This window comes from Polyodon spathula, chromosome 3 (genome assembly GCF_017654505.1).
Source record: "Polyodon spathula isolate WHYD16114869_AA chromosome 3, ASM1765450v1, whole genome shotgun sequence".
Taxonomy (NCBI): Eukaryota; Metazoa; Chordata; class Actinopteri; order Acipenseriformes; family Polyodontidae; genus Polyodon; species Polyodon spathula.
Window position 1 is genome coordinate 46,201,940 of NC_054536.1, and position 22,926 is coordinate 46,224,865.

Below are 22,926 nucleotides of genomic sequence, written 5' to 3' on the forward strand. Positions count from 1 at the left end.
TCTCGCCAAGATAAGCACCAACTAAGATGTAGCGTTGCAGTAAACAAATGTGATCCATCTGCATCTCCATCCATTTGCATTGCTTTCTATCTGATGATGTAGATATCCTTCTGTCTGGTGTTGATTGCTGAAGTGTAATGCTGGCTCCAGGGATCAGCTTATTTTGCCTCCCCAGCGCATCAGCACACACAACGGCTGCGATGCTGGCTCTGGGGATCAACCCAGTACGGGTCTCCCCAGCGCATCAGCATGACAACCGTCTGGATTGAGTTAAGTAGGGTACATCTCTGGGGTCTTCAAGTGCGTACCTTCCATCCTCTGTGTTTCCTCGACTAGCTCACAACACCTCAAGAGGGCTCAACAGTAACTCTGGCATCCCAGCATCACCCCCTTCCATCCCCCACTCAACTCAGCCCTGTTTTCTTTCTGTTGTGCTTGAGTTCTCCATCCAGAGTCTTTCCATCTCAACAACAGTCAGTTGTTGCTCCTTTCTGCTGCTTCAGATAAGTTCTTCACTGTGTGATGCAACTCTTGGCCACTGAACCCGAGATCTCTGAGAAACCGGGTTGTAGAGTGTTCCACAAATCCTCGACAACCCACCTCCACTGGGTAAACTCTGACTTTCCATCCTTGCAGTTCCGCTTCAGCAGCTAGTTGAGCATACCAAAGTTTCTTCCTCTCATACACCTCATCCACAGCATCTACCCACGGAACTGTTAACTCTACCAGATGAACAAGGCGTGCTGATCCAGACCACAAGACAATGTCTGGTTGAAGTCAGTGATGGAAATCTCAGTTGAAAAAATAAGCCATTGACCAACATCTGCCAGCATCTTCCAGTCTCTAGCAGCTTCCAGTTGTCCTGGGCTAGGCTTGATTTTAACACCTTTTCTTGGTGGTTGTGCTCCTGGATGGAGGAATATTGTCTTTTGTGTGTAATGCTTTGATGGAACTGGTGGAAACTTATTGGTCAGGTTATGCTCGTCTTCCAAAGCTAAGGCCAAACATCACAGCACCTGGTCATGGAGCCAAGTAAACTGTCCTTGGCTAAAACCCACTTTACATCCTGTCAAAATGTGACTTAATGTTGCAGGTGATGAACACAAAGGACACGAGGGATCCTCACCCACCCAGAAGTTCTGTGGTGATGGGAGAACATCATATGCTGATCTGATGAGGAAACTGATCCTGCTCTGTTCCATTGTCCATAGGTCTTGCCAGCCGATCTTGCATTGTTCCACACTCTCCTATCTTGGCCTGGGAAATGGCCTTTACACACCTGATTCTTTCCTCCTGCTTTTGCATCTCATTGACTACCAGCTTCCTCCGTTGAGCTGGGGTTGCCTTGTGCCATGTAGGAGTTAAACTGAGACCAAAACCTCCTTTTCCATGCTGAACTTGCCCCATAATATCTTCGATTCGAAGGGTAGCCTTAACATCTTCCACAGCTTTCTTTGCCGTCCATTTTCTTCCAGTTTTCAACACAGGTGCTGCCTCCCTTAAGTATTTGTCGCGTGAATCTACTAATGTCACTTCCAGTCAGACTTTGGCGCACTTAAACTCCTCGGTTAGAGCACAGATTGGTAGCTGCAGTATTCCTTTATTATAAAGTCCCACTCTGCTGAGGCAGCATAGAACTCCTAACCATTTCCTGAAGTATGAACTCATTAAAGCTTCCAGCTTCTCAACTGTTGTCAAGAAAACCTCGTACACAGTCAGTGGCCACAGCAGTCTTGGCAGTAAACCAAATTGAAAGCACCAGAGTTTTAGTTTGCCTGGTAAAGCTCTGCTGTCTATGCTCTTCAACCCTTCCACTGCTTGTTGTCTAACTTCTCCCACACGAACTGTGTGCTTTATATCCCCGTTGTACCATCTCCCTAGACTTTTCACTGGCTTCTCGGACACTGTTGGTATTGCCTCACCATTAATGTAGAACCTTTTATCTACTACGTTACCTTCAATTATAAAGATGTTCCTTGATTTAGTGGGCTTTAATTGCATTCATGCCCATTCAATGTTATTGGTTAATTTGCCCAATAACCAATTAGTGCAGGCTACTGTTGTAGTCATTGTTGTCACGTCATCCATATATGCTCAAATTGGTGGTAGAAGCATTCCAGAAACCAAGCGTTTTCCTCCCACTAACCATTTTGATGCCCTAATAATTACTTCCATTGCTATGGTAAAAGCCAGTGGAGAATTGGTACATCCTGCCATTGTTCCAACTTTTAGGCATTGTCATGTAGTGCTGAATTCTGAAGTTGAATAACTGAACTGCAAATCTATTGTCAGCAGTACACTAAAAAAATCAAATGCTGCCCAAAGTAGTTCATGTGGCACTGAACTGTATGCATTAGCCAAATCCAGGAATGTCACATGGAGCTCCATCCTCTCCTTTTTTCCATTGTATGGAACTCCATTAGACCCTGGCCTGATGCCCTTGCTTTTTCCATAGCTTGCTCTACCTCTTTCCACTTAGGTGCACAGTCCTCCATTTGGTATTCTGGTGGATTGATAGGTGGGATGTCTGAAGGAATTGACATACACTCCTACCTTTTTTAATTTGTATGTGTTTCCTCCAAATATCTCTCCAGCTCAAACTTAGATGATGTTAGTGTGCCATTTTTCTCACTGACGAATATCTTCTTTACAAATTTGAATGGATCTTTATAAAAGTTAGTTCTTGCACACTCTTTCTTTTTGTAGCATTTCCGTAGCCGCTCAGCTCTGCGCAATGTTGCAAGCTTATCTTTTATGACCCTTTGTAACAGATTGAGTCCCTCCTTCTGAGTTTGTTCTGTTTTTCTCCATTGCTTCCTCAACTGCCTCCTTTCTCTAACTAACATTCAATCTCCTGCTGCCGTCTAGACTTTCCAGGAATAGTTTGTACTTTTTCCAATTCCAAACCTCTCACTTCCATATGCGTAGATGATGTCCCCAAATTTATCCAGCTGCTTCCATTTAACCTTTCCAAAGTAAAACAGATCCGTGTTTACTTTGTCCCACCTAGTTTTCTCACAAACTCTTGGCCATTTAACTCCAGGTTTGTGCCCGTTGAGGTTCTTTTCTCTCTTACGTTGGTTCATCTGGCCGGGTTCGCAAGGATCTTTAGGTTCATCACTAGTTGTATCCACGCAAGTCCCTCTCAAGTCTATGAGAGGGATGCTGATACCCTGCGAACTGTGGTTTGCTTCCTGTTGCTGGATTTCATTCGACTGACTTAATTGACTTTGTAAGAAGTACTGATAAATGCAAGGCCCTTATCCCTTCAAACTTGAATCTTCAAACTTCTGACCATTGTCGCCTTGCTCCAGCCGCAGACACAAACCTGGAGTTCCATGTCTTTGTTAACTGCAGGTCTTGAACTAGTCATTTGTGAAGTACTCTTCATTCTCATATCCTTTTCCTTTCCTAAGTCATTAACCGTGTTATCCAATGTTGAACCATCTTCCGCCCCTGCTCTCACAGACTCTAGGGGTATTTTTCTCTTTAATTTCTTATAAGCCTTGGGCGGGTGTCTCCAGCATCCTGTTTACCCTTGAAAACATAGAGCTGGATACTGCTGACCAGGGTAGCTAACCCTTGCCAGCTCCAATGGGGTCTCTTTCCTCCTGTCAGCTGTCTCTCCATGAGGTCACAAGGTCTTTCTCTTGTTGCCAGCTGCACTATTCACAGCAGTCACTGGATGTATCCAGATCTTCATGATTTCCATTACACGAGACTAGATGTTAAACTTCATGCTGATTTGAACTAGGCTCTCGCCAACATAAGCACCAACTAAGACGTAGCTTTACAATAAAATAATGTGATCCATCGCTATAAAAAAGATATTGCTGCTCTAGAAAGAGTGCAAAGAAGAGCGACCAGAATTATTCCGGGCTTAAAAGGCATGTCATATACAGACAGGCTAAAAGAATTGAATCTGTTCAGTCTTGAACAAAGAAGACTACGTGGCGACCTAATTCAAGCATTCAAAATTCTAAAAGGTATTGACAGTGTCGACCCAAGGGACTTTTTCAGCCTGAAAAAAGAAACAAGGACCAGGGGTCACAAATGGAGATTAGACAAAGGGGCATTCAGAACAGAAAATAGGAGGCACTTTTTTACAAAACAGAATTGTGAGGGTCTGGAATCAACTCCCCAGTTGTTGTTTAAGCTGACACCCTGGGATCCTTCAAGAAGCTGCTTGATGAGATTCTGGGATCAATAAGCTACTAACAACCAAACGAGCAAGATGGGCCGAATGGCCTCCTCTCGTTTGTAAACTTTCTTATGTTCTGATGTTCTTGTTTAATGTGTGATTCTGAAGCTAAATAGCAATCGATCGTATTTTCACCAAAGACACATTAAGATATGCAAAACAATTACCTCAATCTGCATGTACAGTTTCTTTGGGAAATATCTTGAAACGATCATCAGCCGAAATATACTTTGCTTTTTCGTTGTCCATGTCTACTATTTTACCTCCAATGCTGAATACTAGATTTTTAGCAAACTAAATCAAAACAATGCAGCACCAACTTTTGTCCTACCCCCTGCTGCACAGTACAGGTCACAGAAAAGCAGTAAAGACGCACTGATAGGCTGGTTAAGACTTTATTGTCATTTGAATAGTAAACAACAACGTTAACTGAATGTTATTTGTGGACGTTTTTTGTTTGTTTTGTATGGGTTTTTTTTTTGTTGTTGTTGTTGTTGTTGTTGTTTTTTTTTTTTTTTGCTTAAGTGCAATGCACACAGGACTGGGAAGGAATAAAAAAAGGTCTTCTACAGAAGGGATATACGTAGTATGCGCCGCTTGCGTTGTGCAGTTGTTCATTTAATCCTGGTTTCTTTTTTTCCCCTCTCTGTACTTGTTTGTATGCATCGGCTCCTAAAAGAGGTGAATTTCACGGTGACCCCTCAATTTCACGATTTCCACGAAATCGCGATTTAGGTAGACCCTGAATTATAACTATCACTGTAGTTATGAAACAAAAAAAAATAATTATAGACGCCATATCAATAGTATTCTTGTCAGTACAGTGTACACGTTCACTTCAGTTCGGTATGTAGATAGCACAGTGTTAAAGCAGACCCGATGTCTCTCTAAACACAGCCCTATCAATACAACTTAATTAAAATAAAAGATAGACCGTATAACTGAGATCTCTCATAGATATTAACATCCTCCCGAAATCATTTTTATGGTAGTCTTACAGAATAAAACAAATTCTGTGCATACTAAGCAGTTATAAAACTTTTGTCTACAGACTTTGAATTTTCCCATTGACTTGTATCAACACATTTTTGCAGTATATATCAGAAACACTTCAAAATATACAAATAACCAAACGAACATTGTATTAAACATATCTGTCAGCTTAACTGTAAAGACGTGGTGTTCGGGCTTCAATTTACAATACAAACTTATATATAAGCATTGTTCTATGCAGGAAAGGAAACCAAGGATAACACTGTCAGTCGACCATAGTAGAATGAACTAGTGCTTGCTCTTCATAGAACTTCCCAACAAAAAATATATGTTACTGTAAAGTAGGCTAGCTGTCTTTGTATACTGGTATAAATTGTAAAATAATATCCACTGTAATTACTGTGTTAGCTTAGCCACGAACAACCACTTTACTGAACAAGTGGCGATAAATTTATATATTAAGTGTGGAACATGAATGGTTATGTTACGACACACAAAAAAACGACACTTCGACAACTTCTCACTTCAGTCGGTTACGTTAGTTGTGCCTAACTTGTCTTTAAATATGGATGGACTGGCCTGTTTCAACTTCAATAAAACCAAGTTTGTTTTGTTTTTCTGAAGCTGTTTTTTTTTTTCTTTACTGTTTTCAATGGCACAGCTGTCCCCAGTGGTCGGAATGTGTATTTTCATATATGTTTGTAAGTAAATATATAAATACTCACCAATATAACAGCATTTGGTATATATATATTATATATGTATGATATAATAATAATCTATTATATATGGCTTATAATACTAAGCGTTATAAATTGTTAATACTATGTCAAAAAATGTCAATTGAAAGGGATCATCGGATAACGTTTTACACTGAAGTAACAAGAATTGTCAAAACAGTTTAACTATCTTTATTTCTGTAACGATATTTTACATAATAAAAAGGTTACACAAATAAATATGTGAATTGGTCATGTTACATAGACATGGAGACAGATGTTCAATCAGATAAACAATATAATAGATAATTGATATATTGACAATAATTCCATTTCTTGTATAATGTTTATTATTACAATTATAATATTATGGCAATATTACAAACAGTTTAACTTTCCCTAGTAGCCTATTGCAAATGTGATTATTTGTGATATAGCTTTAAGATGGAAACAAATGTCAAATTGGATAGAAATAAGACATTGCTATAAAATGTATTATTTCTACAATGTGTTTATTTATACACTTTAACCAGTACAATGTATCTGTAGCTCTGTCTGTCTATATGTCTATTTGTTATATTATCTATTTAACTGTATTACAAGGTAAAGAACCAACTTCTGACCATGTGCATTCCTAATGTTGGGTGCATGAGATGTTTGAGCACAAATCAGCACAAATCAGTCTTGAAACCTAACTCTACCCAATGTGTATTCTATATATATATATATATATATATATATATATATATATATATATATATATATATATATATAAGATATATATTAGCATGGATAAAACATTTGCAAACGTGTTACAAAATAATGTTTATATTTTATATTTTTAATTTTTAAGTTTTTGTTTTTGTCTTGCAGAAACAATACAACAAAAGTTTTCTGAGATCGAAAAAAAATATAACAACTGCTTTAAGAGAAAAACTAAATGATGAGCATAAGCTAAAAAAGAGAAGAATTTTGCTAATAATTAATCAATCATTATCTTTTAATTGTTATTAACACTATCTTATATCATCATCCCACTACTATTTTTCCTGACGCTGTAATGTGGTTCTCGCCAAAAAAAGGCACACTGTAAAATAAAGATTGATTGATTGCTTGCTTGATTGATTGACTGATGGTATCTGGACATAGGACATTTTCTCTAAATGGACATTTTACCCTGTGCAGAAAATGTCCTTTACTTGGACTTTTTACTCTGTGCAAGAAATTCCTGCAGGACATGTTCTTTAAAATTCCTGGTGGACATTTTCTTTAAATGGAGATTTTACCCTGTACAGAATTGGGAAATTATCAGTCTTATTGGTTAACACAAACATATACCCCAGGGGTATATGTTAAGCTGACTTAAGTCTAAGACTGGTCATAAGTCGTCAATTTGGACTTAAGTCTTATCAGGAACGAGTCTTAACGGAATTTTGGTCTTAGGCAAGGTGTTAACTTTAAGACTACCCTGGAGGAGGCTTAAGTCCAGATCTGCCACTGAAACAACTTTTTTTTTTTCCCATGGCTCGACAGGTGATAGTATGTGATTTACTGGATGATTATCCAGATGAGAATTGATTGAGAAGCCGGTACCGTTTTAACAGACGGTCAATTGAAACCCTAACAAATATTTTACATATCGATATATCTGCATCAACTAACCGAAGCAATGCAATTCCAGCTTTGTTGCGGGTGAATTATTATTTTTTTTAATTGTATTACAGTATTAAATATGTTATTGTAATGTAGATAATACCATTAACATTATAACTGTACTTAGGGCTGTAAATCTAGAGAAGGGATTGAAACAATGTGAATGTCGAGGGCCGGGATACTAAAGTCTGAAGTGTCTCAGTGGCCTGCGGTGTCCTAGGACACTGGCTTGAGTGGCCTGCGGTGTCCTAGGACACTGGCTTGAGTGGCCTGCGGTGTCCTGCGACACTGGCGCGAGTGGCCTGCGGTGTCCTAGGACACTGGCACGAGTGGCCTGAGGTGTCCTGCGACACTGGCGCGAGTGGCCTGCGGTGTCCTGCGACACTGGCGCGAGTGGCCTGAGGTGTCCTGCGACACTGGCGCGAGTGGCCTGCGGTGTCCTGCGACACTGGCGCGAGTGGCCTGCGGTGTCCTGCGACACTGGCGCGAGTGGCCTGCGGTGTCCTGCGACACTGGCGCGAGTGGCCTGCGGTGTCCTGCGACACTGGCGCGAGTGGCCTGAGGTGTCCTGCGACACTGGCGCGAGTGGCCTGCGGTGTCCTAGGACACTGGCGCAAGGCCTGCGGTGTCCTGCGACACTGGCGCGAGTGGCCTGCGGTGTCCTAGACACTGTAATAAGTGTAGAAACCGACTCTTCTCAGTGTGCCGAACATTGTGAAGTGTGTTTTACTGTAGCCTATTTTAATTAGTCAATTTCAATTCAAGATTTAAATCGGTTCAAAAAAAGATTTTTGAGATAAAAAGGTGGTATTTTGCTGGGTCACTAACATTTAATTTCCATTTAAATTTCCTAATAATTTCTACACTATGCGAGTGTCCTGTATACGCATATTATTTACTGTGCAAGTGCTCTGCAATCGATATTGTGTCAACCACAGGTTCTTGTAGGGGAGGTGATCGCACAGCCAAAGGCTGGGATTTAACCCTGCACCTTCTGCACTAAAACACAGCACCGATAACCACTGCCCCTTTGTTAGGAGTGTATCAGGATAAGTCCTGAGTCACCTACAACCCCGACCCCGTGCATGTTACAATATTAATGTGCAAGTGGTCTGTTATTGAATATATTACTATTACACCAAGAGTGTCCTGCATTGAATAACACTGTACACTGTGACTGTCCTGCATTGAATAACATTATACACCGTGTCCTGCATTGAATAACATTGTACACCGTGAGTGTCCGGCATTGAATAACATTATACACCGTGAGTGTCCTGCATTGAATAACATTATACACCGTGAGTGTCCTGCATTGAATAACATTATACACCGTGAGTGTCCTGCATTGAATAACATTATACACCGAGAGTGTCCTGCATTGAATAACATTATACACCATGAGTGTCCTGCATTGAATAACATTATACACCGTGTCCTGCATTGAATAACATTGTACACCATGAGTGTCCTGCATTGAATAAATTATACACCGTGAGTTGTATAATGAGATGTTGGTCAACGGCTTATTTTTCCACCTGAGATTGCCACCACTAACCTTCGACCAGACATTGTCTTGTGGTCTGGATCAGCATGCCTTGTTCATCTGGTAGAGTTAACAGTGCCATGGGAAGATGCTATGGATGAGGCGTTTGAGAGGAAGAAACTTTGGTATGCTCAAATAGCTGCTGAAGCAGAACAGCGAGGATGGAGAGTCTGAATTTACCCAGTGGAGGTGGGTTGTCGAGGATTTGTGGCACACTCTAGAATCCGGTTTCTCAGAGACGTCGGGTTCAGTGGCCAAGAGTTGCGTTGCACAGTGAAGAATTTATCTGAAGCTGCAGAAAGGAGCAGCAACTGGCTGTTGTTGAGATGGAAAGATTCTGGATGGGGATATCAAGCACAATAGAAAGAAAACAATGCTGATGTACAGGTAAGTAAGCTGGGCTGAGCTGAGTGGGGGGTGGGGGGGTGATGCTGGGATGCCAGAATCACTGTTGAGCCCTCTTGATGTGTCGTGGGCTAGTCAACAAAACACAGAGAATGGAAGGTGCCCACTTGAAGACCCCGGAGATGTACCCTACTTAGCTCAATCCATACGGTTGTCATGCTGATGCGCTGGGGAGACCATCGCAGCCTTTGTGTGTGCTGATGCGCTGGGGAGGCAAAATGAGCTGATCCCTGGAGCCAGCATTACACTTCAGCAGTCAACATCTGACAGAAGGATATCTACATCATCAAATGTAAAACAACGCAAATGGATGGAGATGCAGATGGATCAAATTAGTTTACTGCAAAGCTACGTCTTGGTTGGTGCTTATCAAATCAGCATGAAGTTCAACATCTACTCTCATGTAATGGAAATCATTCTTCACCTCTTTTCCCCTCTGCCTGATTACTCCATTATTACCAGAAACTATATCCTGTTTCTAAAAATGCTTGCATCTCATTAAAAACCAATAACGTCTTTCTATTCCGCTAAATACAATACACAAAATTACCTAACATTGCATTCTGCATTGTTTTTATTTCACTGTAATTACATGTGATAATAAATATATTTTTTTACTTAAGTAATCAATGAGAGCCTAACCACTGTAAAATAATTCAACAGGTCAGTTTAAAATTGTAACGATATATTTTTTAGTAGAAAATTACAAAATTCTATAATAAAACATAAACATTTGACATTATTGATATTTAAATGACATAATGATTTTTCTTAAGTCCCAGTGAAAAGCTAAACTATCAATCTGTCCCACAGGCAAAGGCTTTCTCTTGAGTGGAAGACAGTGAAGACGTTGCCCGAGGACAGAAACACTGGTCTAAGTTAAGACCCCCCAGAAAATTGGCTCTGAGAATATTTAACAGTTTTGCTCTATCATCAGAAAAAGCCTGCTTCTGTCCTTTCTATAAAATGTGAATTTGGGTTTCAAGGTTAATAATTTGTTTGTTTCTAGAGGTGTGTATATGGGAAGAAAATGCAGTGCAATTACCTCTCAGAAAACACTTAGTAACTTCCCAAAGAACCTGAGGATTCTTAGCAGAACTGAGATTAAACTTAATAAATTCTTGTAGTTTATTATTAAGTTGTGTAATAAACTCTGAATTTTGTAAAAGAGAAGTATTAAAACGTCATCTCTTTGCACGTGGAGGGCGTATTGTAGAGAATATATTACACAGTACAGGGGAATGATCAGAAATTAATATTGGCAGTATGTCAATTTTTGTCACATATTCAATAAGTGTAGATGAGGTAAGAATATAGCCAATCCGAGAATAGGTTTTGTGTCGAGCAGAAAATAAGGTGTAGTCCATTGCATTATCATTCTTCAAACGCTAAATATCCCGCAAATTAGTATCTAATAAAATTATTAAATACCACTGACGAATTCAAACAATTATCATCTGAATTGGGATTAGATCAATCTAAAACCGGATTACTTACTGCATTGAAATCTCCTCCTATTATTAACTGGTGCTTGGAGAAATCTAGACAAGCATTCGCTATACCAGGAAGAAATTTAATATCATAGTTATTAGGGGCATAAATAGAAACAAAAGCAAATTTAACATTGTTCAAGGAACCTAGAAAATAAACAAAACACCCTGAGTCGTCACCCCCAGATCCTTCAACAGAAAGTTTTTGTTTCCTATTTACCAATATAAGAACCTCCTTAGTTTTATTAGTTGCAGAAGAGTATGCTGCAACACTAAAGTGTTTATTTTGAAAGCGGTGAATGTCCTCATTTTTAAGATGAGATTCCTATATTAATGTAATCAATATCCTTTTACGGTGCAAGAAATCACACACTCTGTGCGTTTAACAGGAGTATTTAAGCCACGGATGTTCCAAGATAGAATATTAATATCAGCCATCATGGTGGATCAACAAACGAAAACCTCTCTCAGGAAAACAAACAAAATTAAGACAGACATAGGATGTAATCTACTAGTTGCAGCAAAGAGCACATTGTGTGAAAAGACAATATACCAGTTAAATTAGATACCGGACAGATATGGTATGCAAAACAGTACAATATAATTGTAGGCAAGCACTGGCAAATAGAACAACAATAAAGAACAGATTCGTAGAAAGTCAACACTGAGACATATTAACAATAAACACAAGGCAGTCAGCAGAGAGGTAGACATTACTCTCTTATCTGCCAAGAACATAAAACTTAGTTGATTCGTGACCCCTCAACACAGCAAGCTCTGATCTCTAAACCCCCACCCCAACTCCAAGTCAACCACAAGACAAAAATATCTGTATACCGGTTTATGAATTTTTAACCTTATACACCTAGCCCCGAAGGGAAAAAAAAGCCACTTTACAGTATAGCACAAACGCAACCACATTAACAAATAATTTGTCAATATGCAACAAGCACTCTGTAATGTCCGTGTTGTCAAACTAAGTCCCGGTTAACTTCAGACATTGCTTCACAGTTCAGATCCATTGTTGAGTTGCGTCCATTGCTGAAATAGGACCCGCAGACTCCAAAGAGAGCGCAAAATCTTCAATTTCCATAGGTGTTTTAAATAGCCAGTGTTTCCCCCCATGAAACACCTTAACCAGAGCTGGATAAATCAGAAAGACTTGATCCCCTTCTGAATCAAAAGTTTCCTGGCTTGCGTCATGTCTCATCTCTTCTGAGCTGTGACATTGCTGTAATCTGGGAGAAAGTGAAGTGAACAGCCACCGTGCTGCAGGGTGGAGCTGGTCCAAGCTCCAGCGAGAATGCCCTGGCGGTCGTTGTAACACAGCAGCTTGAAAATCAAGGTGCGCTGCTTATTTCTACGGCCTTCCTTTCCGCTGAAGATGCGGTGGGCTCTTTCTATCTCAATAGATTTGCCCTCCAAACCGGAATCCATTTAGGAAGATTGCATTGGAGGAATTTGATAAGGTCATCCTTTTCTTCGCCCTCATCTCACCCAACAAGCCTTAGATTATTTTGGCCCCTTTTGTGCTCATTTTGGACCAGTTTCTCTTGCAATCTATCAACAGTGAGTCTGGTTTCAGCTGACTCCTGTTTGACCGCCCGAGCAGTTACCTGCATATTGTCAAACTTAGAAGTAAATGTTTTCAAATCCTTTTCCAAGGATCCGAGCCTCTCCGTTAAACCGTGGTTCTTCCCAAATCACTTGTCTCATTAGTGGCTGCAAATCCCTGAGCTGTTGTTTCAGCAAACCCGCAACGGTAGCACACAGCTGTGACTCGGGGAGGTCGGTACTCATATCGTTTAACTTTTTCTTTTATGGTGAGGAACTCATGTCTATCTCATTTCATTGCCATCTCCTATATTTTATAATAACTTGTATCGAATTAAGTGGCTGAAAAATGCCCGGATAAAGTTTAAAGGAAAAAAATAACTGTCGGTTGGAAGGGAACAGCAGATTCAGGCGTCGATTCCTGTCTGCGCTCGTTTTTATTTAAACATGGCTCCCAATTGTTTTATAAAGTTGTGTTACGCTAGAATTTATAGTGTTATATTTGACAACACACACACTTTTGTTTTTAGGTGATCAATGCATATCTTTTGACTTTGGTAAGACGGCATAATGAAGTGTTCGCTGGCAAAGCATGCCTTATAGACAGCATTGCTATGAGAAATACTTACAACCATTGTCATCACTGGACAGTGGTTGTAAGTATAAATATTTCAATTAACAGAAGTGCAGATAGGAGGGATTTTATTTTCTCCCACTGGTAGTTAATTAAACTGAACTGCACAACTACTTGTACATTTCCTAATATAAATATGTTATTGACTTGCTTAGCTACGGTTAGTAGCAAACTCTATATCTATAATACATTGTAGTGAAGTATGTATTTTTGAACTCCTCTGTAATAGAAATGTCCATAGATGTAGTACGTTTTCTGTATTTTGTTGCAGTGTTCAATAATATAACTTTCTATAATGTTTTAAGTAATGTTCTTTATTGCAGTCTTCAATAATGCAACATACTACAATTTCAAGTGACAGGCAATCTAAGGCAGTGGTTCCCAAGTCCAGTCCCCGAGTACCCCAGTGTCTGCTGGTTTTTGTTCCAACCAAGCTCTCAGTTACTTAATTGAACCCCAATTGAACTAATAATTTGCCTAATCAGAGCTTTTTATTTATTTTGAACAGTTGAAAATTTGAAGTGACATATAAAATTGAAGAAGGAACTAGATTTCTCCATATTTTTATAAGCTAAACAATTTAAAAAGTCTAATTAAGCAAATTATTAGTTCAGTTGAGAGTTCAATAATTGAGAGCTCAGTTGGAACAACAACCAGCAGACACAGGGGTACTCGAAGACCAGACTTGGAACTACTGATCTAAGGTATATGGCAGTGCATGTGACCTAATTCTAGGGAAATCCTCTAGCACAGTGGTTCCCAAACGTGGTCCTCGGGACCCACTGTGTCTTCTGGTTTTCATTCCTACTGAGCTCACAATTACCCCTAATTGAACTAATTATTTGCTAATGCTTCAGTTAAATAATTGAGAGCTCAGTTGGAATGAAAATCAAGTCACAGTGAGACTTGAGGACAACTGAGGACCACTTTTGGGAACCACTGATCTAGCATATACTGTACTGCTGAAGCTGTATAAGGACCCTGCTGCGGGAGTTAAGTCCTGTTGCAATTTAAGTTTATTTTATTTTATTGATTTTTTTGGTGTTCAGGTTAGTAGCTTAGTTTTTGAATGAGCAGTCTATAGAAAGGAGACATTCTACATCACTGAGACTTAGGTGCTGCAGTCCAGTGAAGATACACACCCAAATACGCAAGTGAGTTAGGACAGCAGGAGTCTAGGAACAACCCAGGCTGTTGAAAAGAGCACCAACCTCTAAAGAATAGGACTTGCAATAACTCTGATTTAAAGGCACAGAGGTCTATTTTTTTACTAACCATTTAATACATGTTATATATTTTATATTACTTCAAAGTCTTGTCTGCCTGCCTATTGGAAATCACCTCTTATTGTGTTTGTTTTTATCCTGCAGCTAACAATGCATTGTACCTAAACCCTTTTGGAGAAGTTAAGTCTGAAATAGAGAAGTGCAGAGATGTGACAAGGTCCTAGTAATATGGATGTTACTGTTATTTTATAGTTGCAATATCCTTTAATGTTTACCATTAAAGTTACAAACTTTAGTGGTAAACATGGGACTGTCAGTTTTTGTTGAAAGGTTTGTGGGAATGAAAGGGTAGTGTGGTGGCCAAGGGTTGGTACCTTCAGGAAGCAGTTTAAGCCCCAGAGCACTATTTTATTAAAGCAAAATAAAAGGTTTAAACAAACAAAAACAAAAATACAAACTAAAAGAAACTACACAAAAGCAACAGCTATCTCAGTATAATTAAAGAAAGCACCACCTGCTATACTCAGGTTTTTCTCATAACTGCCTACAAACAAAGAGTTTCCTTTATATACAGACAGCCATTCCCCCCTCAGCAGACAGTTACATACTTGGGGAATGGCCACACCTATAATTGTTGCCAGGGATATATTTAATCCCATCCCTGCCAAACTTACATCTGTGCCACTATTTACACCCGCAGGCTTCCATCCTGCTACAAGTTTTCATATGTAGTGTGTCTAATCAGAAATGGTTGAGCACTACAGCTTTTTTGTGATTAATATATTTCTTAAATATGTAAAATCTATGATATGTTACTTTAAGGGCCTTCATGAGACAAAAGGGCTGCACAATATCCAGATGGACATGCTCTACTGTTGCATATGCTAAACAACTTGATAGTGTCTCATGTGGAGTGTGCAAGGTAAGAACTATATGTATCACTTTTCTATATGTGTTTTATTTAAAATGATAGACCATGTAAAAAAGTAAGTTGCCTGATGCATTAATAAAGACAGTTGCCATTTCAGGTTATTTTCTTTGAAAGAGAAGGTTGGGGGGGGGGGTGGGGGTTCATTCCATGTTAGTTATTCTATGTGGTCACGAATAGTTGGGCTGGTTTCCTCTGTGCTCCCCTCAGCAGCATATGTAATGGCTGCTGGGGAACCCAACATCAAGTCATTTTTCATAACATAACAGTTATCTAAACCAAACCCACACTTATCTAAACAGCACATGCATGTGGACTTTCTTACAAGGTGTATCAATCATACATACATTCTCACGTGGACACACTTTCACAACAGCACACTATATACATTGAGTAGTTTAATTGTAAACCATCTATTCATAGGGAACGTGAAGTCTGAATAAGTAATATTTTTTAATTAAACTGAGCTATTTATGTATGGGACTATTATTAAAACTACCCTATACAATAAATTAATAAATTAACTTTGAAGGCTTTTGAAGTACTCATTTTTCTAGGCCATTTCTCTTTGCTGGATGAAACCACAAGCTTCTGATCTGATTTCAAATGTAAAGCGTTAAAATCCACAACCAACGAATACTGTGAAGCTCATTAATACTGACATTACCAACCATGTAGTGTGAAAAGCAGCTCATTTGAAATGAACTGAATATGAGCCTAATTGGCAAATTCTTTCTAACCTTTCAATTTGCAGAGTATATTTTAAAAGGGGAGGAAGTTAATTTCAAGTGTGACACATCTGCTATTGATGTGTACAGAAGGCAGATAGCATTAATGTTAATACATAACTCAGGTATTGTTCTGATTTATAAAAATATGAGTATATGTTCAAAAGTTCATATTTTTACCAGAGAAATCATTGGTCTTTGTTGACTAAAGTAAATCCAGTATTTGAATAAATAAGACATTACCAGATTTCATTGAATGACCTTTAAGAAGAATGAAAGACATATATTGGAAGTCACAAATCAAAATACTACAGTGTCACAGAGACGGCTGCAGTGGATGATGTCAGACCAGAAACAGGAACCAACACAAAATAAACAGAGAGGTGGAGTTGGGTGAAGCTGAGTGATTGTTTGCACTCAGCATATAATAATGAAACAAACAGAAAATAAAAGGTTGTTAAGACAACCAAAACACAGGCCACAGCACTGGCAGCCAAAACAAAGAGACAAACAAAACGAACTGTACAGACAAACACTATGAGCTGCTATCATAATTACTATTACCTTCGTCTCCAATCCTGTTCTCCACTCACCGAACACACAATCCTGAGTGAGTGAAAACATGCTGTTTTAATGCAGCTGTACCGAGACTCGATTGCTAATCAATCATTCAATTGGAGTCTCGGTACAACTGCACGTGAATTAATAAAAGTGCATTTCCCAGTGCTCACATATTATATTTTACCTGCACGTGAAGTGCTGTGCAATCCTTGTGCCTAAATATAAATATACATTTTAAACACTTGTGTTACACAGACCCATTTATATCCCGTGTACCAATGACTATACACCAACATTAACACAACACCTAACATACAACATAGAAATACACAGGGGTGGGGCAACATTGCTACATATCCTCTCCCCCCCCTTCCCCTTCTGCGTAGCACACATGACCTCAATGGCCACCTCCCCCCTTAAAATCCCAAAAGTCTCACTCAAAGTCCTGGGCCAAGAACAGAGACTTTAAGGGGTTCATGGGCGGCAATGTTGCCAGTAGCCAGGTTGTTGCTGCTACTGGCAATGCTGTCAGCAGACATGCTGACAGAGGGGTGAGTCTCTCCTCCCGCTGTACCACTGGCAGCAGAAGGGCCATAGAGGCGGCAGCAGGAGCTCCGCTTCTCCTTCGTACCCTGCAACTGGTGGCTCTACAGGCAATGCGGAGCGGCAAGCGACCCCAGGTGATGCGGAGCGGCAGGCAATCCCAGGTGATGCCAGGCAGGCATCCTTGGGCAAAGATGTGCGGGTATTCAGGACAAGCTGGTCTGCGGGTTTTGGCCCTCTTCTCGGCCATTGCAGCTGGGCGGTTCCAGCCTATGCACGGACGGCTGAGGACCGCCAGCATATAGACCTGGTCTTTTTGGTGAAGGGAGAGGCAGCTCTTGCTCCTCTCCCCCTGATGGTGGGGGAAGTGATACCAGCAGGCATTCATCCTCTGCTGGTGGAAAGGGACCCAGCAGGCATTGACAGTCTGCTGGTGGAAAGGGACCCAGCAGGCATTCACCCTCTGCTGGTGGAGGTGGCAGAGGCAGAGTCAGCTCCTGCTGCTCTACTCCTGGCGGTGGAGGTGGCGGAGGCAGAGGCAGCTCCTGCTGCTCTGTTCTTGGCAGTGGCAGCTCCTTCTGCTCTGCTCCTGTCGATGGAGTTGGCAGAGGCAGATGCAGCTTCTGCTGCTCTAGTGAAGTTTAGTGAAGCTGAGCGATTGTTTGCGCTCAGCATTTAATTAACAGAAAATTAAACGTTGTAAAGACAAACAAAACACAGGACATGGCACTGGCAGCCAAAACAGAGAGACAAACAAAACGAACTATACAGAAACACGGTGAGCTGCTATCATAATTACTATAACCTCCATCTCCAATCCCGTTCTCCACTCATCGAACACATAACTCTAAGTGAGTGAAAACATGTTTTTATGCAGCCATACCAGACTCGATTGCTAATCAATCAAATTCAATTGGAGTCTCGGTACAACTGCATGTGAATTAATAAAAGTGCAATTCCCCATGCTCACATATTATATTTTACATGCACGTGAAGTACCAATGACTATACACCAACATTAACACAAACACGTAACATACAACAAAGAAATACACAGGGGCGGGGTAACATTGCCACACACACACAGCCAGCAAAATGAAGAATGTACCTGTTTACTTAGATTGTTCTCTGCTAAGTTACATTGCTATAAAAGATTATGTTGTACTGTATGGCCACACTATTATGTAGAGTATTTGGATTCTTTTAAATATAATCATACAAATTAAGATATCCATCTGCAATTGTTTTGTTAACTGATTAAATATATCTACTGTACTTCAATTCACAGTGAAGGTATATAACTATGATTTCCTAGGCCACACAAACAGTACAATACTTCTGTTTTGCTCTTTGCTTTTTCTTTACTCTTTCATGCTACACAATTACATGCCTGTTACATACATACATTTTTATTAATTTGTATTAACAATTGCCTGTCTGCTCATGATCACATTCCTCTTTTTTTTACTGTTTTATACTAACAACTGCATGGATATTATGATAATCGCTAAAAATGTGGAAGTTATTGGCTTCTTAATCTGGTAACTGAAATGTAGTTATGCAAGATAAATAATTGTACTTATTTTGATATTAACACATAGAATGAAATTTGTCAGAAATATATGTTAATTTCACTAAACTGTTAGTTCTCTATTAACTAAATTCTACCTGAATAAATTGATTCTATAAACACAGTTGAACCATCCTACCTAAACAAGGCCACATTGTTCCTCAGATAATCTAAAGGACTTGTGCTCTACATGTGTAGAAATTAACACAACACATGATCAGTCATCTGAAGAGAAATGGATACATTTCTAGTTTGTATTGCATATTGTGACAGACTAGGGGAAGGAACAAAGGAAAATATAGTCCTGGGGTTAAAATGAGAACACTGCTGTTATAGTGCTATACAAAATATTTGCATTACAGCATAACAAAGGTGTATAAACAAAAGTTTTATATAGTAAAATAGTGTGGAGGGTATTCTGCAATTTTCCAATCAGACTTTGTTGTTCAAACTGCTCTCCAAATAAACTGAAACATACTGAGTAAAAAATAAATATAAAATACCCAGTGTGAACAGGCTCTTACTCTGTGTCATACACATACTTTATAAAAATCAACCTTCATGTTACTAATAGGCACATCTAGTTACAAACAAAGCACACCTGTTCTTATTTATCTACTGTTGACATCAGGGAGATCGGGGGACGTTTTTTCAGGTACCACACTTTGACTTGCTAACTAGCTCTACAAGGGTCAACTGTAATTCAGTACCGTAAGAAATAATATAATTACTCTGCATAATACTTCACAAATTCAGTTAAAAAATAAGTTGTTGTGGTTTTCACTACCTCTTTGTTCAATCAAGTTCTTATGGAAAAATGATCATGATAACTATTATTTTGTTGTCCATGTAAAGTGCTGTTGCTACAACAGAACACAGAAAAACCCTCTATATACAGTATGTTACAGGAATATAAACAATGTCAAGCTAGCTATCTCATGCTACCAGACTGGCTTCCTGATCCTGTCTTATTTCTGGAAATAAATGTATCGCCATTCGAAGCATGTTTATGTGTTTCTGGAGTTAATAACACAGTCCTTTGGTTCATGGTTAACACAACACCCACTCACTCGTTGTACAGCTTTTTATACTTGTTGGATTTACTTGATTCGTAACACGGGTACTTTGCTGCAATTCTATTTTTCATTCACAGTATCGCTGACCCAGTGCAGGCACTCTGCTTCGGCAAGATTACTGTTATCGCCGTCCTGGCTGCTCTGTTTATATCACCATGGTATGCACTCCAGCACTCCACAAACCAACACAGGAATGCAACTTCTTTTTTTGTAACCCCATGCACAATAATGAAAGCTGGTACTCACTGACTCCACTCTTAAGTTAGACAAACATGTTCCTCTCTTGACTGTTTCATACTTTGGTTGTAATTCACATTCCTAGGAAACGACACGCCAATTCCTGTACCATACTCCCAGTACTCCAGTTTATTTATTTGTTTTTTTTTCAATCCTGTTGCCTGTAATGAGTTCCTAAAATCATGCTTCCTCTCAGCCCCTAGACTAGGGTAACCAGACCTCCCGATAAAATTGGGATTGTCCCGATATTAGGGGCTTTGTCCCTGGTCCTGATCGATGTACTGTCGGGATGCCATTTGTCCCGATTTTTAGAGTAAACTTTGAAAACCACATCATGCCATGATTAAAAGAAATTCCTGAAGACCTCTGGAAAAAAAGTTGTTGATGCCTATCTGTCTGGAAAGGGTTACAAAGCCATTTCTAAGGCTCTGGAGCTCCACCAAGCCACAGTCAGAGCCATATTGTCCAAATGGAGAAAGTTTGAGACAGTAGTGAATCTTCCCAGGAGAGGCCGTCCTGCCAAAATCTCTCCAAGAGCAAGGCATAAAATCATCCAGGAAGTCCCAAAGAACCCTAGAACAACATCCAGGGATCTGCAGGCCTCTCTCGCCTTGGCTAAGGTCAGTGTTCATGACTCCACCATCAGAAAGACACTGGGCAAAAACAGGATTCATGGCAGAGTAGCAAGACGGAAACCACTGCTCACTAAGAAGAACATGAATGCTCTTCTCAAGTTTACCAAAAAGCACCTGTATGATCCTCGAGACTTCTGGAACAATGTTCTATGGACAGATGAGTCAAAAGTGGAACTTTTTGGCCAACATGGGCCCAGTTATGTCTGGCGAAGACCAAACACTGCATTCCACAGTAAGAACCTCATACCAACGGTCAAGCATGGTGGTGGTAGTGTCATGATTTGGGGATGCTTTGCTGCATCAGGACCTGGACAACTTGCCATCATTGAAGGAACCATGAATTCTGCTCTGTATAAGAGAATTATATAAGAGAATGTCAGGCCATCCATCTGTGAGCTGAAGCTGAAGCGCAGCTGGGTCATGCAGCAAGACAATGATCCTAAACACACAAGCAAGTCTACATCAGAATGGTTAAAGAACAAGAAATTTTAAGTTTTGGAATGGCCTAGTCAAAGTCCAGACCTAAACTCCATTGAGATGTTGTGGCAGGACCTGAAATGAGCAGTTTATGATTGAAAACCCACAAATGTCATTGAGTTGAAGCAGTTCTGCATGAAGGAGTGGGCCAAAATTCCTCCACGGTGCTGTGAGAGACTGATCAATAATTACAGGAAGTGTTTGGTTGCAGTTATTGCTGCTAAAAGTGGCGTAACCAATTGTTGAGTCTAAGGGGGTGATTACTTTTTCACACAGGGCACTGGGTGTTGCATAACTTTCTTTAATAAATAAATGAAATAAGTATCAAAATTTTGTGTTATTTCTTCACTTAGGGTCCCTTTTATCTAATATTAGATTTTGGTTGAAAATCTGATAACACAGTGTCAAAAATATGCAAAAATGCAGAAAATCAGACAGGGGGGAAATACTTTTTCACGGCACTGTATATGCAGTACGTTCGTTGTCATATTATTTGTCCCATCCAGGAATTTATTTGATCAGTACCGAGTCAAAACAAAGAAAAAGTGCCGATTCAGGTCTAAAACTCTAACTGCGTTTAAAAAGTAAACAGCAGGTTGTTTGAACCGAGGTAGCTGTGCTTAAATTGTACGTATAGTGCTAATTTAACTTGGGTACAGCCAACACAGGAATACTTTTTTCATCTGCGCTGACTTTCCAGTTTGTTTTCTGAAAGCTGTTGTTTGTTTTACATCCTGTTCAGCAGCCTCTGTAGCAGCCAGTTTAATGTGTGATTCTGAAGCTAAATAGCGATCGATCGTATTGTAGCGTTTTACGAAGGAGACAGAAGAATGGGAGACAATACGTTGTTTTGCAGTTGAAACTGTTCCTTTTATTAGGCCTCTGTTTGTCAGCACCTTGTAGAGTCCATTGCTTGTCCTGATGCACGCGCGTAGCTTGGTGGACACTATCCCGAGCACCCGATCCAGACACCCGCTGCTGGACGCTCTAGCGAGCACCCAAACCAGAGTCACAGCTCTGTTGCAGCAACCTGGATCTTTCTCCCAGCACCCAGCTCCACCGCTCAGTCAACAACACAGGATTAAGCAGCTCAGCAGCAGGAACAGGCATAGAAACAGTAACAGCTTCACTCTGTAAACCCCAAACACACAAGCCAACAAAGCGGCAGCACAGCGCCCTTTTAGAACGTAGCTCCACCCCTTTTTGCTAATTGGGTGCTAGAGCGAACAGATATCCCATTGGTCCCAGCCGTACGCAGAACCAATGGGAACAGACAAACATCAGCCAATGACAGAGAGGGATACAGGCGGCAGCCGCGCGGCCTCGAGAGAGCTCTCCTCGCTCAGGCAGCAGCAGCAGCAACGGCGTCTCTCTCTCAGGCAGCAGCGCGTCAGCCTTCGGAAGCAGCAGTGGCGTATCTCTCTCAGACAGTAGCAGCGGCGGCAGCTTGTTCTCCTGTTCCTGGCTCACGCCCTTTGAAGGAGCCCTTAAAAGGGCTTCCAGCGATGGCTCTGGGATCTCCTGCTCTTTGGTTGCACCCTTTGCAGAAGCCCTTGAAAGGGCTGGCACTTCCATTGGTTGCTCTCGCTCTGGCAACAACGGCTCTGGGCTCTCCTTGTTCTATCTGCGCCTGTTCAACGCTCGGGTTACTTCTTCAATCCCACCTCTAACACCAGTGTAGTGTTTCACGCAGGAGACAGAAGAACGGGAGACGACTCATTGTTTTTTAGTTCCTTTGATTAGGCCGCTG